The sequence below is a fragment of the Typopeltis vanoorti genome, chromosome 22 (genome assembly GCF_054136105.1).
Source record: "Typopeltis vanoorti isolate ZY-2024b chromosome 22, IOZ_Tvanoo_1.0, whole genome shotgun sequence".
Taxonomy (NCBI): domain Eukaryota; kingdom Metazoa; phylum Arthropoda; class Arachnida; order Uropygi; family Thelyphonidae; genus Typopeltis; species Typopeltis vanoorti.
Genome location: NC_143570.1, coordinates 12,323,367 through 12,341,659, shown reverse-complemented (window position 1 = coordinate 12,341,659; position 18,293 = coordinate 12,323,367). Strand labels below are relative to the sequence as shown.

Below are 18,293 nucleotides of genomic sequence, written 5' to 3'. Positions count from 1 at the left end.
TGGAATATTTTCCCATGAGACTGCTTCAAAATGATATGAATAAGCCTCTATTTTGAAATTCATGTCCCACAAGCTACTTGCGGAACAGATTTTCTTGGAGATTGGCAGTAAGTTTCCAGCAGCTCATTTTCTCATGTGGACATCTGCAGTCTTCTGGAACAGTTCCATCTGTTTCAACCTTATCTCTAATTCAAGTAATGGTGAGTCACATCAGTGGATCTCTTTGAAACTCCCTTCTAAACTGTCTTTGCACTTCACTTACATTCTTGCACTTCGAATAGCACTTAGGATAAATTTCCTTTCCTCAAAACTTAGTCTTGTTTCAACCATTATTTCAAATTAGTTAGACCTGAAAAGAATGAAAATTTAGTGAGTTACAGGCTGTAAAAGCGTGTATACAATTTTTTGGGACACCTTGTATTTAAGTCATCCTGCAAAATTTTATCATCATTACTGACTATTGTTCTACGCAATTTTGCATCATTGGCAAACAACTGAATATTTCCTCTCAGATAATTTCCTATATCATTAATGTACAAATTAAATAACAGTGGCCCAAGCACAGAGCCTTGTGCCATGACACTAGTCACAGGCCTTCTAGTAGGCTCTACTTCTGAATAAACTACTGTCTGGTATCTCTGTCAACCACCCTCTTATCCACTTCATCAACTTCATATCCATCTCCATGTGTTACAATTTTTTTGGATCAAAATTCTTTACAAAGTTCAGCAATATCACTGTATACCATTACCTTTATCCATTTCAGCTGTCACTGTATTAAAAGCAGCAACTTACTGAGGTGACTTACCCTTCACAAAACCATGTTGTCCCCATATAGTATCCCATTCCCAGATTTTTCCCTCAACCAAGTTCTCCAATACCTTGGCTACCACTCCTGAGATACTGATTATTCAGTAATCTATTACCTCAATCTTGGAGCCTCCCTTAGACAATGGAACTATTTCCCCATCTTTCCTCCCCCCTTTGGAACAATCTCGAGCCGAGAATTAAACAATGCAGTCAAAGGCACCACCAATTCCCTGGCACCTTCTCATAGTACTCGAACTATGAAATGAAGGCATCTAGTATCATCTCTCCATCACAGCCACCCTCTTATCCACTTCATATCTATTCCTGTGTTGCACCTTCTCATAGCACTTGAGCTATGAGGTGCTAGGTAGAGGTCTAATCCCATAGCTGTATTCATATCAAGGTTCTGTAGTATCCTATGTACCCCCAGTTCATCCACTTCTATTTAAAGCAAATTGCCTCGCTTGTTACTGCACTATCATCACCTGAGTTCCATTTTGTCTGCTTCAGTTCTTCCATAATTGTTCTTGCTTTCACTTGCCACCTACCAAAAGAACTCTTTGGGATTGCCTTTGCTAAGTACTGCTAATTTCCTCTCATACTCTGATTTTGCCTTTTTTACCACACTGGTCATCCTTCTGACCTATGTTTTGTACTGCTCACCTTTCTCTTTGAATTCCCTACTCAATTTTTTTTCTTTTTTTGTAGCTCCTGCTTTCACATTCTAACACTCAATTGCCTCAGTGGTATATGAGGCCTCACTCACCCAACAACTATCCTAATAGTTCTAGTTTGCCTGATTTTGCTCCTCCAATTTCACATCATTCAATAATATTTTTTCTTTGGACTCTGAACATCAAATCAATTCAAGTGCAAACCATCCACTTTGTGTAAGTCAGCGGTCGGCAACCTTTTCAGACTTGTGGGCCACATTAAACTTTTATTTTTAATAATCGGGCCGCAAGCGTTTAATTATGCGAAAATAATGAGTGAAAAAAAATACTTATAAATTTTTATTATATCAATCTTAAAAAACACAAATATTTAAAGTATGAGATATGAAACTAGAATGAAAATGAAACTCAGTGAAAAATTATTATCATGTAAAAACGAAGTAATATAGTTTATGCATCACAATATGTGTGTCTCCCTGCTTTTTGGTAAGCATCGATAAAATTTTTGGACATTTTCTAATGAAAATGCATTCTTTAATGTGTGCCAAAATCTCAGTTGTCGTCTGATGAAGTTGCCTTTGTTATCCTCTTTGTTAGCCTTGTCAGTCATGATAACTGACAAGGTTGACTTGCACCAAGTTGCACGCCGATATCAAAAAGTATAGGTATAAAATTAATTTTAATTTATTATTCATAATATAAAATGTATTATTTAAATAATTCAGTATATCGGCCACATGCCATGTAAGTATGGTCAACCTTTTATGGGCTGCCAAAAATGCACTTTTGGGCCGCATTGCGGCCTGCAGGCCACCGGTTGCCAACCCCTGGTGTAAGTCATTTCAAGTATCAAACTCGCTCCACACCACATCCACAAACTCCACATTATTCCTCTTACATTACCTGTACATAACTCATGTATAGGTAATGTAAGAGGAATGGCCCTCCTTTGCAACTCAGCTCTGTCATACCATAGCAACAAACTCACTATCTAACTCTTTCATGTCCTTCCTTATACTATACTATACTAAAAATATACCAAGAAAAATTGTATGAAATTAAAATGAGGAGAGGAAATGATGGACAGACCAAATATGAGAATATTTAGACAAAAGAAACTTGAGCTGGAACAGTGCTCATGGAAAAAGAACATGTGGGGACAGAGGGAAGATGGAGCTCTGATCCACATGAGCTGAGAGTTTCTATTAGAGGTTGTTGGTGATCTAATGACATAATGATTTATCTTTGACAACAACTGTTGGTTTGCATTTTTCAAGTCTACCCAAGGCTTTTTATGCTACAGACAGGAAATGTGATAAAAATGAGAACAGCCATGCAAAACAGCTTATTAAAATTGGTTATCAAATGAAATTACAAGTGGGTACCATAATACACATAGGAAGCTGGGTTTTTTTTTATGTCACTTCCAGTGTATAATTATTAGTGCATGTATGAGTATATGATGATTAAATAATTAGTTCTTAGTGCATTCAGTTTTAAAATATTAACAATTTCATCTTTTTTCCCAAATATTAAATTGAAAAAAAAAAAATGTGTGGACTAGAGGCAGAACATTTTGAAACAGAAGTGTATGTATTATCATTCAGCTATTAAAAACAGAATCACATCCATCCAGATCAAATTAAACTATTTATAGGGAAATAATGTTAACACTATAATAAAAGTTTTTGGTTTAATTAACATGAGAGGAAATTCAGTCATGTTTTACTGGTTGGTTAAAAGTGTGCTCCCTATTATAACATGTAATCTATGGAAAATCCACTGCTGATATTTGTACATTTCCAAGAACACATCCCAGTTAAATATAGGGAATTCATTATACCTCATAATCCTTACCACTTCTGACACCCTTCCTGTTTTCCTTTATCAAATAACCCTCATTTGCTAAACTCTAAATATCCACCTCTCCACTCAATAACTCAGACCTGGTGTAAGTTTCCTTCCTTATGACCCATCCCATTCTGCTCTCACTCATCATTTAGTATAATACACTGGCGTTCAAAAGCTAAGGACAAAGTACATTTTCACCTGTATGTGAAAAAATTTTCATGACTACAATTTTCATGTGGATATAAATTTATTGCCATCATACTAATAAATTATATTACACATAAAATGTGTTATAAATTTCATACAAAGTAAATTGCAATATGCTTTTGGCAAAAGTTGCAAAATTCCTAAGGAGTAGTTAAGGAATTAATGTACATTGCTTACATAAAACTATGCAGAGACATTTCAGTATGGATTATGTCCACCCCAAACTGCAATGTAGCTCTCACAACTTCATACTATGCTTAACACTAAGAGATTCACGAGTTCTTGATATTTGTATCAAGAACTCATGAATCACTTGGTGCTAGGGCAAACTGGCTCACTCCTCCTTCAGTGCAAGGATAAGGCCTTGTTTGTTTTCTGGAAAGGAACTGCAAGCAGTAATGCATCTCCCTATTGCATCCCAAACATTGGAACTTGGGCCAATCTAAGACTAATGTTAAAAGAGTAAATTAAAGCTTTGTTAACTCCCAAACATTCTCTCAAGGCATGCAGTGATATACCATCAAGTCCTATGACCTTATTGACATCAAGTTTACCCAATTCCTCATATACTTCCTGCTCACTCACCATCAGTAGTTCTTTTCCCCTTTCCAGTGCTCTAAGTTTTGCATTCTGTTACATTAATAAGGAGAGAATACTTTAATGAATTGCTCATTTAACACCTCTGCAATATCCTTTTCAGTGGTTATCAGTCTTTCTACTGGTCATATATCGAAAATACTTCCTAGTTTTTTTTGCTTTTTTTTTAGCCTCATTTGCTAACCACTGCTCATACTACTTTTGTCACAAGCAAGTTGCCTTCCTTGCTTGCTCTTTGTACTCCTCATGTAACTGATTATTGCCTCTACAATGCCTTTTTCATCCACATTGCATACGTCACCGCTTCAGTCATCCATTTTATCTGTACAGGTGTCCCTTGCTTAATGTAGGATTTGATTAACGTGGCGAAATTAATTACGACATTCCCTTTATATATGCGGCAAGTTTTAAGTAATGCACCTTTAAATTTACTCCACAAAAACATGCAAGCCTTGAGGAGTGTTTCCCGGCTTATTTTCTTAAAAAGGCAGTAGAAACAACAACGGGAGAAAATGAGATTACGCTTCAAGAATTTTGGAAAAATTTTAACATTAAGCATGCAATTGAAAACATTCATGACTCATGGGAGTTAGAAGACAAGTGTCTTCTAGCTGCATGAGAGCTGATTGGAAAAACCTTTTGCCAGAATGAGCTAATGACTTAGGCGGTTTTCAAAATCCTGTGAACAACGTGGTTGAAGAAATCGTTGTAATTGTTGAAGACCTTGGTTTTGATGGTGTTGATGCAGAAGATGTTAAAGAATTATTGGATTCAAATTCAAAAGATTTCAGTGACAACGGTCTTCTTGAAATTGAACAACAATGCACATGTGAAGACAACGAACAAATGGAATGTGAAGATGAGGTTCCAAAGGAGATAACAATCAAAGAACTGGATGGAACATTTCGCAGTTTAGAATCGCTTAACCACCTTACCGGCCATTATGGATCAAATATGCATCCTCATACGCTTCGTATCCATCATATATTTCAATGTAATATCAATGGTATTACAATTTTAATATGCACTTCGCATCCATGATAACCTTGACGTCTATAGATGTCTTGGCCGGTAGTGTGGTTTTAAACAAGTAATGAATATGGATCCAGATGTTAATCGAAGAATGGTTGTTTGCCGAGGTCTGGAGAGTCATTTTGCTTGTTATTGTAGAATTTATGCTGATAAGAAAAAAAAAGCTCAAACTGTTCAAATGACTCTTGATAACTTTTTTTGTGATAAAAAAAAAATGCAGTTACTAATGCAGGTACAAGCATTTATTAAATATTTACTTTGCATTCATTTTTTATCTTTCCTAAAAGAGTACCATATAAAACGAATTATTAATACAGTAATCGATCATGGACGAATCGTAATTTTTACAATTGATTATTATATTTGATTAACGCGATTTTGATATATGTGGTAACATCGAGAGATCAATTAATTGCATTAATCAAAGGATACCTGTACTTTATTTAGTCTCCTGACCTTTGGAATACACTCAGTCATTGCTTCTGCCAGATAGTTCCTGAGTAGGGACCAAGCAGCACTGATTTCCTTCCTATTCAATTCCTCATTCCATGATATAGCTGTAAGCCACCTCCTGAGTTTGTCATAATCACCTACCTTATAGTTCCATATGTAACCCTTTCTCACAAAAGTCCTGATAAGGCTAGCCACCATCCTAGTAATCCACTTCATGGTCACTTTCACCAACTGGAGGAAGATTTGAAATTTTTTCATTTACAATAATATCTTCTGATGAGGTAATCAAATCCAAGATCCTCATGTATCCTCTGTTATGTATTGCCTAGGATAGTTGTCCCTCAAAAATTCAAGAAATTCATTCTCTTTGGTTCTGGATGCTGTCTCTTCATTCCAGTCTATGTATATTACCATAATTGAAATTGTCCATGATGATCACGCTTTTCTTATTAGCCAGACCAATTTGCCTATACATTTCTTTCTCAATGTCTTCCACATTACTAGGTCTATACTCCACTCCCAAAAAATTATCAATATTGGAGTTAGAATGCTTAACGCTATCCAAAAGAGTGCATTATGCTTAATAAATGATTCCTCAATCGCAAACTCCATCCAGTTGCTTTCCTCATAGACACTTGGATTCTGAATTTTCCTTTCATAGGTATTTTCAGGCTCTACTGGTCACCACCATTCTCCAACTTTCCTCTTAACCATGGTTGACATTCACACTGTTCAGCTTCAAACTTATCAAACCAACTTTTTCTGCTCCCCTTTCATTGTATATACCTTTGTTCTTTGGACAGTCTTTCTTGTAACATTTTCCCCAATTATTACAACCTTCTTTCTTCCTAATCACTTGCCTACACATGGTGGAAGTTTAGGAAGTTTATTTTTCACTTGGTTAGACTATAATAAATTTAGTTTAATCCTTTATCCAAGTGTGAGCAAACAAAGTTTGCACCTGAAAATATCTTCAGGACTGAGGCAAGGTGGTGCATCTGTTGACAACTCATAGCAAAGGTGGACCAAGCTCTCATCACTCCTTGTCTCAGTATCTCCCATAATGCAAAGCACATCTCCTTGTGCACATGTATAATGCTATGCATTAAGGGAAGGGCCACTACCCAGACTGATTTCGACCTTTTCAGGTGCAAACTTTGTTTGCTCATACTTGGATAAAGGATTAAAATAAATTTATTATAGCCTACACATGGCACTATTGTGTTAGATGTTTTTCTGACCTCACATATGTAGGATTGATATTTAAATTATGATTATTACACAGACATATCCATGGAGTCTAAAAACTCAATGTAGAAGGTTCATACTAACCATTCACACAACACATACCTCTCCTTAAACTTGTAACCACCCTCCAAAAATCCATTCCAGTCATTCATCACTCTCTAAGCAAAACAAATCTACTAGTTATATATTCTTATTAACTGTTCTTACACCAACCTCCAGGGTCATGTCTTGTTCTCTCTCTACTTTTCATGTGAAAATTTTCTTCTGCATAAAAATACTTTAATGCTTATAAGTTTTTATCATGTTCCCTCTTTACTTTGGAACTCACACACCCTCAATCCTCACAGGGGAACATTCTACAGACCTGTCACTAATCTGGTCACTTGTCTCTGGATCTCCTCCACAATGTCCTCATTCCCAAGTAATTCAAACTACCTTTTCTGCATGCAGTAATCTAGATGTGGCCTTATTATAAGGCTATCATCCCCAAAGTAATACACAGTAAGTAATATTTTCAACTCAAAGCACTAAACCCAATTTAAACTAACAACCATTATGCTTTGCCCACAGTGTAAATCTATTTAAAACATACTGTAGGAAGTCTACGTCACTTTTATTAACCTACTACCTTCTCCAGTTTTGCAGTATCAATATCAAAAAACAACTATTCCCCCTTAAATATACAAGTTAAGCAGCAATGGTCCTAGTACAGTCTTGCAGCACTAGTCACCACCATCATTCTCCTTGGTTCTACTCCACCATATACTACTCTCTGGAGTCTGTCAATAACACTCTTATCCATGCCACCAGCTTCATATCCATTATTATTTGTTCCTGCTTACATTGTAGATTTCTGTTCAGTATTTTGTTAAATGCATTTGCAAAGACCAGCAACATCATGGTGTAGCCTTTTCCTTTATCCAACTTAACTGTCACGTTGCTATAAAAAGCAAGTAAATTACCAAGACATGAAATACCTTTCACAAATCATGCTGCCTGCCATAGAGTATTATATTACTGTCCACTCATTCCCAAGTTCTACCTTTAACTAACTTTTCAATATCTTAACCACCACTCCTGAGATATTAATTGGTCTATAATTTGCTACTACTTCTATCTTGGAGCATCCTTTATGAAACAGAACTATTTTGCTGTCTTCCCACTCTCATAACCTTGTCTGAGCTGAGACTTAATGGGATAATGCCAACTTTTTTTCACTTCTTGTAACACAAGCCTATAGGGTGGAAAGAGGGGAAAATAGTTCCACTGCATAAAGGTGGTTCCAAGACTGCTGTAGTAAATTACCGACCGATTAGCATATCAGGAATCATTGTCAAGGTCTTAGAGAAAATAGTCAAGAGGAAAATACAAGATTGGATAGAAGAAAATGGGATACTGTATCGGGGACAGCATGGTTTTGTGAAGGGTAGGTCATGCCTCAGTAACTTGCTCACGTATTATAACACAGTGACGGCTGAACTGGATAAGGGTAATGGGTTTATGGTGATTCTACTGGATCTTGCCAAGGCCTTTGACAGGATTCCACATGGAATTCTAATCAGTAAATTGCAGCATATGGGAATGGACATAGGGTTGGTGAGATGGATAGGAGGGTGGTTGACGGAGAGATATCAGAGAGTGGTTTACTCGGGAGTAGAGTTCACAAGACGGCCTGTGACTAGTGGTGTGCCACAAGGATCTGTTCTTGGACCACTGCTGTTTAATTTGTTCATAAATGATATAGGAAATGATCTGAGAGGAACAGTTCATTTGTTTGCGGATGATGCGAAGTTGGGTAGGGCAATAGTGAATGCAGATGACGTCAAAATTTTGCAGGATGATTTGGATAGATTGGAGGTCTGGGCTAAGGAGAATGGATGTCAGTTTAATGTGGCAAAATGTAAGGTTATGCATTTTGGGGTGAAAAGATTGGCGGCAGTTTACTGCATTGGTGGAACAGTGCTCCAGGAAATTGATGAGGCACGAGATTTAGGAGTGTTGGTAGATAAGGAATTGAAATTTAGGGGACACATTGCAAAAGTGACCAAAACAGCTCATCAAATCACTTGGTTGCTGAAGAATACGATGACAAGCAGAGACAAGCAGGTTATTGTTTCTCTGTATCGAGCCTTGATAAGACCCCATCTAGACTACTGTGCTCAGATTTGGTCACCTAGGTTTCTTCTTGATGGGGAGGAGGTGGAGAGGATCCAGAGGCGAGTGACCAAGATGATAGCAGGTCTGTGGAATGAACCGTATGAGAACAGGTTGAGGATTTGTGGGTTGCAAAAATTGGTTGATAGGCGGAGGAGGAGAGATATGATTGAGACATTCAAATTACTGAAGGGTTTCTATAAAATTAATTCAGAAGATATTTTTGAGAACAGGGCTGGTTGTGGGAGGACTAGGGGACATCCATGGAAACTGGGCAAAAGTGTGGTTAGTAAAGGTGTTAGAGCTGGGTTCTTTACTTTTAGAGTAGTGAGTGAGTGGAATGCGCTCCCTGAGTCTGTGGTGGATGCTGTGACAGTGAATGAGTTTAAGGCGAAGTATGATAGATACTGTATGAATGTCAAATAGTTGTGATGAATATGATTTGGGGCCTCCCTCGATGAGTCCAATGACTCCCTGGAGTTGCCCGTAATAGTAATAGTAATATATTGCATCCTCTCCCATGGTTGTGTTGATACTGATATTCTGTAATATACTAAGCACCTCCAGTTTATCTATCTCTATTCTTGAACTGGTCTCTTTGACAACTGCATTATCTCCAACTAGATGACACTTCTTTGACTAGTGATCAATGAGTAATTCAACTATTTCTCTTGTCATCTTCCTGCTATCAACAGTGATTAAAACCTTCCATAATCATTCTTTCTCTTACTTGCTACATAACAAAACTTTTGAGGATTTCCTTTGGCCTTCTTGGCTAATATTCTTTCATAATCTAGTATTTAGGCTAACATGCTATATTCCCATTAAACGTAATAATGAATTCTTTCATAATTTGATTTCGCCTTTATTACTATGCTGATCAACACTTCTTCACTGTGCTTTACATTACTTATGAGCATCATATTATATGTTTATTGGGCATCCACATGTATGGTCACTCCAATGCTCAGTGATGTGCCACACCAGGCCTCACCATGTAGTCCTGTTTATTACTATGCTGATCAACACTTCTTGACTGTGCTTTACATTACTTATGAGCATCATATTATATGTTTATTGGGCATCCACAGATGATGTATGGTCACTCTAATGCTCAGTGATGTGCCACACCAGGCCTCACCATGTAGTCCTGTTGTATGCTTTTCTGGAGGCTTCAACTATTTGAAGATCAGTCACTCCACACACTATCCATCCATCTCATCGATAGTCTACCCCTTCTTCTTTTTCCAAGAACCTTCTATTACTGTTCTGAGAAGTCCTCCTTCCATCCTTTCCATGTGTCCAAAATATTTTAACTTTCTTCTGTCAATATCCTTAAGTAGCTTTAAAGTTCTACTGATCTTTTCTAACACCCATTCATTTGTATGCCTTTCGGTATATGATATCCTCAACAGCCTTCTGTAATACCACATTTCAAAAGCAGCTATCCTTTTCTGTTCTGACTTCTTTATGTTCTAAGTCTCACATCCATAAGTCGCTGTTGGAAAAACAATTGCATCCAAAATCCTCACCTTTGTTCCCATGGAGATAGATCCATCCTTCCAGATTTTAGACAAGTTTCTGATTGTTGTTTTAGCCATTCCTAATATTCTGAACAGCAATTCTTCACATTAATAATGGATCCCAGATACTCAAACTTGCTGACTTCCTCAATTCTTTCTCCATTAAGGTACACTTGTTTCTCAAGAGCTTCCTGGTTTGTATTTCCTTTGAGAACCATGATCTTTGTCTTGCTAGGTTTGAGTTGAAGTCCTCTGTTATTACTGATCTTGTTAACTATCGAGAATTTGTCCTAGTTCTTCCTTGTCATTACAGAGGAGTACAGTATCATCGGCATACCTCAGATTACCAATCAATCTACCACCTATCCTAATTCCTGTCTTGAGCTTATCCGATGCCTCTGCATATATACTAAACAAGTGAGGAGAAAGTAAATATCCTTGCCAAATTCCTTTTCCAACCTGAAGCCAATCAGTTAATCCAACACCTGTTTTTACCATAGCTTCTTGCTCCCTGTACAAGTTTGCTATCAACCTGATAGTGTTGAGGAAAACCCATTCTTTTCATTACTTCTCACAGTTTCACATGCTGAACATAATCAAAAGCCTTAGAGTAGTCTAAGAAACACATTACCAGAGGGAATCTAAATTCTTTATATTTTTCTACGATCTGTCTAAGGCAAAGGATCTGATCTCTGGTAACCTTACCTTTCGTAAAAACTGCTTGTTCCTCGGGCATCTTGGCCTCAATCCTGATCTTCAATAAAATTTTGCTTGCATGAGATATTAAACTAAAGTTCTATAGTTCTTGCAAGCCTTCATATCTCCCTTCTTATGTAGTGGTATGAAAACAAACTTCTTCCAGTCTCTAGGCCATGATCCTGTCTCCCTATCCTTGTAATCAGTCTATGAAACACTCTTATCCCTCTGTCTCAGGTGGCCTTAATTAACTCTGCTGGGATTCCATCTGCACCTGGGGCCTTAGTGCTGTTAAGCTGCTCTTTCAACTTCATGCCTAAGTGAAAGAAGTTCCATATTGGAATTTTCTTGGTGAGAGGGCTTCTCCAAATTTTCTTTATCCACTCTATTGTACAGTTCCTCATAGTATTCTTTCCATCTGTTTTTGATTTTCAATTCTTCTGTTAGTAATGCTCCATTCCTGTCTTTGATGACATTCAGTTTGGGCTTGAACTCGTGCTTTAGGTCACAAATTAAATAAAACATCCTTTTATGAATGTGCCTCCTCATCTGGAACTCTATCTCTTCACATTTATTAGTATAAAACTTTTCCTTGTCCTGCTTGATGACTCTTCTGACTACTCTATGTAATTATCTTCTTATATTCTCTCTTATATTCTTCAATCCCTGTGTCTCTTTGTTTATTTTTGCCAACCACCTTCTTTTGATTAGTTCCCAATGTTGAAACTGATATCCATGGGTCTCTTGGTCTTCTAATTGGGCCGAGATACTTCTTGGCTGTATCCTGTATTATTACCTTGACTTCTTCCCAAAGCATTTCTGGTGAGGTCTCATTGGTCTCCAAAAATTCATTCAACTGAGCCAATGTTTCTTCTATGAATCCATTAGATATTACCCTAACATCCAGTCTAGTGGGACATGTCTGACTGGGAAGTTTTTAGAGTCTTAGTCTTACTATAGCTCTTATTAGCTGATGGTCTGTACCACAATCTCCTCCAGGATACGTGTGCCCATCAGAAATACTTGTCTTCCACAGCTGGTGAGCCAGGATGTAATCAATCTGGCGCCTTGACAATTAACGTTAGATATCCAAATATAAGTCCGTCGTAGGTGTTTCTAGAAGCAGGTATTGGTAATAGCTATTAGCATGGGCAAATTCCAACAGTTTTTCACCACGGGTGTTACATTCACCAGACCAAACAGGCACACTCAGGCCTCTTATACTCTTTCCCACTTTTGCATTTAAGTCCCCTAAGATGTAAAGTATGTCTCTCCTTGGCAGGTAGTCCAAAACAGTCTAAGTTTTCACAGAATTCTTCACTCTCTTCATCAGGCCTATGAGCATGCCAATCATAATTTTCTTCATAATCACCTTATATTTGTATCATTTTTTTTTTTTTAGCTTCTGCTTAATGACTCATATTTAACTCCTGCATGGTTTAATTCTCCTGACTCTGTGTATACAGGCTGATATATGATACTGCTTTTCTCAAAAACTCTAACCATTTCCCATGCATTACCGAAATCCTTCGCTAATGGCTTCTTATGTCATGGCACTATTCCATGGCACCAAAATTTGTTGTAATCATAAGCCGTATAGCTAGAACCTACATCTTCCCCCCTCCTAAATAAGAACTGCACATACTTAATGACTTCCCATGACAAGACTGCATGATCAAAGCACCACCAATGAGATGCAGAATATCAGTCTTGATTATGGATATATCTTCTTATACTATTACCAGTCCAGCACTCTCCAACTCCAGGTCTCCTCCATCCGATGTTCCCTCTATATATATACAGGGTGTTCGGGATAAATTTGACATATTTATAATTAATTATATTTTTCCGTAAGTTACATGTATTAACACACACTTCTCTTCATTTAAAAGTTTGGACCCTTCTTCATTCATATACAAGATGTCAGAAAGGATGGATAGCTGGAACCCACCTGAATCATGGAAGAGAATAACTTGTATCATGATGATTCGTGCCCGCCATCAAAATAAGGATATTACGACTGCTGCCCAATGCTCCCTGAATACAGTAAAAACAATCAGGCATGAACTAGAGACTTGCAATGGTGACTACGAGGATGTAGCAAGAAGAAAGATCCCTAGCAGACGATCTGATTGCGTTCGTACAGCAGAATTCCTCGCAAATCTGCAGGAACAGGTGTTGAAGAACCCTGGCATTGGAATTCGGGCTTTGTTCGTGGAGTTGCTAACTGTAGTCAAGCCCTGGATAACAAGGGTAGCCAATGGTAGGCCGTATGTATGGCAGCAGGATTCGGCCCCTTGCCACACCTCTGGGAAAAGTCAAAAATGGTTGTCTGAAAATTTCTACGACTTCACCAGTCCAAATGTTTGGCCTCCAAACTCCCCAGACCTTAACCCCATGGATTATTTTGTATGGGGCGCAGTTGAAAAAGACACCAATCGCACTTCCAGTAATACAAAAGCCCAGTTAATGGATAAAATTAAAACAGTTTTTGCGGCCCTTCCCAGGGAGACTGTAGCATCAGCTTGTTCGAGGTTCCGAAGCAGAATTGAAGCTGTGATCGATGCTAATGGTGGTTATTTTGAGTAAATCTTGTTGATAGTATTGTAATTAACTCTGCCTGTAATGTTTTTTTGTCAATTCATTAAATTTAATAGATACAAAGAAGATTTTCTTTTTCCTTACGAAACTGTCAAATTTATCCAGAACACCCTGTATATATTTTTTTTAATTATTATTATTTTTTTTTTTACAGTTGCATACACCTGCCACTGCCCTGAGTAGAAAATTTTTTCATCGCCCAACCTTGGAGCACTTTAAAAGTGAGGTCATCTTCATATGGGGCTTTTAGTCTATCTCACATAACTTCAAATTTCTGCCGCTAGATGACTCTAGTAAAGCAATTATTCCAGCCATCATTGCTTTCCTATCCATTTGAAAATAGGATCGCCACCTATTTCATTCCTAATGAGGCCTGTTGGCCAGTCAAGATCACATGACCTAACTGGACCAATCTAATGGCAGTTGATAAACCAATTAGAATATGTACAGCATCAGGAAAGGAAAACAAAAACAACTGTGTAAATAGTGACTGTGTAAATATGATGTAACTGTGTAAATAGTGCCCTAAAACAATTTTTTTAAAGAAAATTTCAGCTGCGAAGCAACAGTTGTGTGCACGGGAGCATCTCAGTCACTAAGCAGCCATGCATCCACACAACTTAGAGGAAACACTGTCTCCATCACATGCAGCTTCCGGTAATTATCCCTTAGTGATTGAAAGCCTCTTTAGCTCACTCAGTATCAACGGTGTCCTCTGGTTACAAAAACCTGAGTTTGAATCTCGTATGGAATGCAGAGAACCTTTATCAGCGCTTTCAAATTGAAAGTGAATTAACCAGTCTCAGGTGAAGGTGGAAGGGTTTTCCTACCAGAAACTCAGTGTTTTCATTATGCAAAACAGGCAAAGCAGTCACAACTGCACAATTTACAGACATAATACACTGGAATCATAGCCTAAATTTGGGCCACAGATCCAAAACAGTCCACCAACCCTCCACCTCCATAATGCAATTGGAAGAACAACAGGATATTGCATCCTTCAACTAGAAAAGATCTGATTTCAGTTTTTGTCATGGCTGAGATAATTTTTATATGGACTTTTCAACTGAAGGTAAGTTAGCCAATCTCATACACAGGTAGCAGTGTTTTTCCCTCCCAGAAACCTGGGTTTTCATTCCACACAGGCAAATCGGCCAAGAGAACACATACAATTTATAGATACAAAATACTATTCATGGTAGCAGGCTGTATGTTGATGGAGTAACATCATTGCGTTTAGTTGGAAGATTAAGTAGTGAGTTGTGTATAGTTAGAGCATTAAGTAGGTGAGATGATGAGTTGTGTGTAGTAGAGTGCCCTCCCACGATGAGTCCCTGGAGGTGCCATGTAATAATAGTAATTACCCCTAGTGGTTATATAAATTCTATTTTCATCCCATCATGTGCCTTTTCCTCTTTGCAGTCTAGTCTTAATAGTTGAAATCCCCATAATAATGCTCATCCTGCATTTGTTGTGTTAATATGCTCAATGCATGCATGACAACCACATCTGTGCATTCCATGGTCCATAGTAGCAGCAAACCAGTGATGTTTTTTGTCCTGCTGAGGTCTGTCTCACATCAAACAGCCTCAAATGAACCATCTCCCTCAGTCCTGAACTCCTCCTCCTTAACTTTTAATTCTGCCAGCTACAATTCTTTGGATGTCTACCCTCCATATATCATATGTCAACCAAATCTTACTGATGCTAAAACTGTGGAGAAATCATTGGATATAATCGAGATACACATTTAAGTTTTGTATATCTGGAAATTCCCTTTTCACATTGTATCATATTGTGAATAAACTATGCATGTATATCTGGAAAAGGCATATGATAAAGTGCCATGGGGAAAAAATTGTTCAAAACATTACTAATTATATGAAGAGCCAAAGGCTTCAATCATCAGTGAGTAGGTCTACCTACTCACCAATGAGACCTCAAAAAAGGTTGAAACCGGTCTGGGTAGTGTTGAACAATAATACAGCTCCTAGGAGTTAAGTTCACATTATGGGTAAATATCAAGAATAGTGATCAGAGCTTGCTCCACCCTTTCTATGAGTTGCCTCAGCTTGCACTACCGAAGGGATCAGGTGCTGCACTATCCAGGTATTTGCTTATGCTTGGAATCGCCGAACTTTATATAGTTTCTATATTCGGCACGAAACTCTTTGAGTTTCTTATTCGGCTAAGAAACAATATGGAATATAATATCCCTTAACTTACATAAGTTCAAAACATTATCATTATATGGTATAAATGTGATACATAGCCTACACATAAGTTGCTAGTCAGCAGAACTGTTAGAAGAACAAAAAATTATTATAATGTAAAATCACATATAAGCACACTCTCATTTTTGAGATGATTGGTTTCGAAATAACAGTTTTCGAAATACAAATTGAAGTACGACATCGAATAAGTCAGTGTGTTGTAGAAGATGAAGAATGCTTTGCAGGTGGCCAAGTATGACTTTATTTTTCCTGTTTCAAATGGTCAAAGCATCACTAGCGAGAACTGTTGCATTATTTAAATTGGGTATTTCTCCTTGCTTCCGTCAACGGTTTTCTGCAAGAGCATCGAGTCTCCTATTTTAAAATGGTAACATCCTGCGCAGTCAGTGTCGTGACTGCAAAAGTTGGTATCACTCACGCGCAAAAAAAAAAGGGGGGGGGGAGAAAAAAGTACTCTCTACAAGAACTCTCTCATTACGTTCTGAGCCCACGCGGTACGACACTACCTCTTACTATTAATGATGTAGCATAAGTATCATATGTACTAAAACGTGGTATTTAGTGAACTTCTCCTCACAAGTAAAAAATTATCATACATAATTTAAGTTTCTATTGGCCATTAATATTATGGATTATGGAAAGTATCTGATGTTCAATTTATATTTAATTTGTGATATTAGTGTACCATGCGATATTGAGCAACTTTCAACTAACGATGGTCCGAACTGTTTCAGTTATGGTTGGTCGCAATTACACAACTGATGAATATAAAAGCATATACGTAACAATGTATACTTACGCGGCAGTCAAACAGCACGTTGGTACTTGACACTGTCATTGCACACTATACAAAAAGTTTTCAGCATTATTTTCTGATGCGTCATCTCACCATCTGCTTCTCATAGTAAAAAAAGTTCTGTTAATGAAATAAACAGCATTTTTTTTCATACATGGATCCATGGCGGGACACGTAACTGAAGCACCCGGAAACTTGAAACCAGTTTCAGCCTAAAAATCCTGGCGGAAACAAATATAACGAAACACTGTTCTTTATGTATTACACTGCCATAAAAATTAATTTGCATCCTTTATTATTTTATTTCCATAACTAACTGCAGTTTATATGAAGAGGCTTGCAGTTAAATATGATGTGTCAAAAAAGCTTTCACTCTTGTTCACGTAGAACCAGATACCTTTAATTTACGCTTAGAACAACTTAACAACCTGTTGGCTTCGGCATTAAACTTCAACTTACGGTCGCATGAGGGCAAGAAAAATGGCTCAGTAAATACCGATTTATTCAAAGAAAGAACAGCTTTAAGATACTTGCTTTGGTCTCTTTCGGATTTTATAAATTAACGCTGTTCTACCAAAATATACATAGGATATGCAAGATAGCAGCAATACAGTATGAAATTGAAGTTGGGAGCAGCATATATATCACAATACAGAATTTAAAATAACATAAAAATAAAAACATTCTAATGCCAGTATCAACCATAATTTTTCCAGTCATGTTGTAAATAAAATTAGTAACTGGTAGAGAAGGTTTTGACTTAAAACATTTTGTATAAAGATCATTAATTTTTTTTATTTGGTTTCGTTTGCTTGTTGTAAAGGCTTTATCATAGCTAGTAGTGACCATTCTGTCCAAATGCGATCATATATCTTGATCTAAAGTACTAGAAATATCGTCATAAATCTGATAACAGTCTAAATCTATTTGGCTTAAAAGAAATCTGGTATGCTATCCGTTAACGTAGATGTGCCGAAGATATTTTAAAATAAATGTTTCGCTCGTCTTGAATGAAATTGTTCTTTTAAAAATAGAAACTTTGGAATAATCTTGTTGTCTCTAGATCTTTTCAAAAAAGTGAGGTGATTTAATAGTTTGGCTTGTTTCTATTTTTAAAAGAAGAATTCCATTCAAGACGAGTGAAACATATTTATTTTAAAACATCTTTGGCACTTCTACGTGAACGGATGCAGCATACCAGATTTCTTTTAAGCCAAATAGATTTAGACAGTTATGAGATTTATGACGATATTTCTAGTACTTTAGATCAAGATATATGGTCGCATTTGGACAGAATGGTCACTACTAACTATGATAAAGCCTTTACAACAAGCAAACGAAACCAAATTTAAAATTAGTAACTGTTAAAAATCAAAGTCTTCCTGTTTACGTGGCATTTTAACATTTTTCAATAATA

At 37.1% G+C, this 18,293-nt stretch overlaps 1 long non-coding RNA gene across 1 annotated transcript in view; it reads right to left on the bottom strand.

The window, feature by feature from the left end:
* Positions 1-17,001, bottom strand: part of LOC150094162 (uncharacterized) — a 191,682-nt gene extending 174,681 nt beyond the window's left edge. Inside the window, exon 1 of the long non-coding RNA XR_016550271.1 lies at positions 16,880-17,001. This is a non-coding gene — a long non-coding RNA (uncharacterized LOC150094162). The remainder of the gene's footprint in view (positions 1-16,879) is intronic.
* Between the last annotated feature and the right edge of the window lie 1,292 nt (positions 17,002-18,293).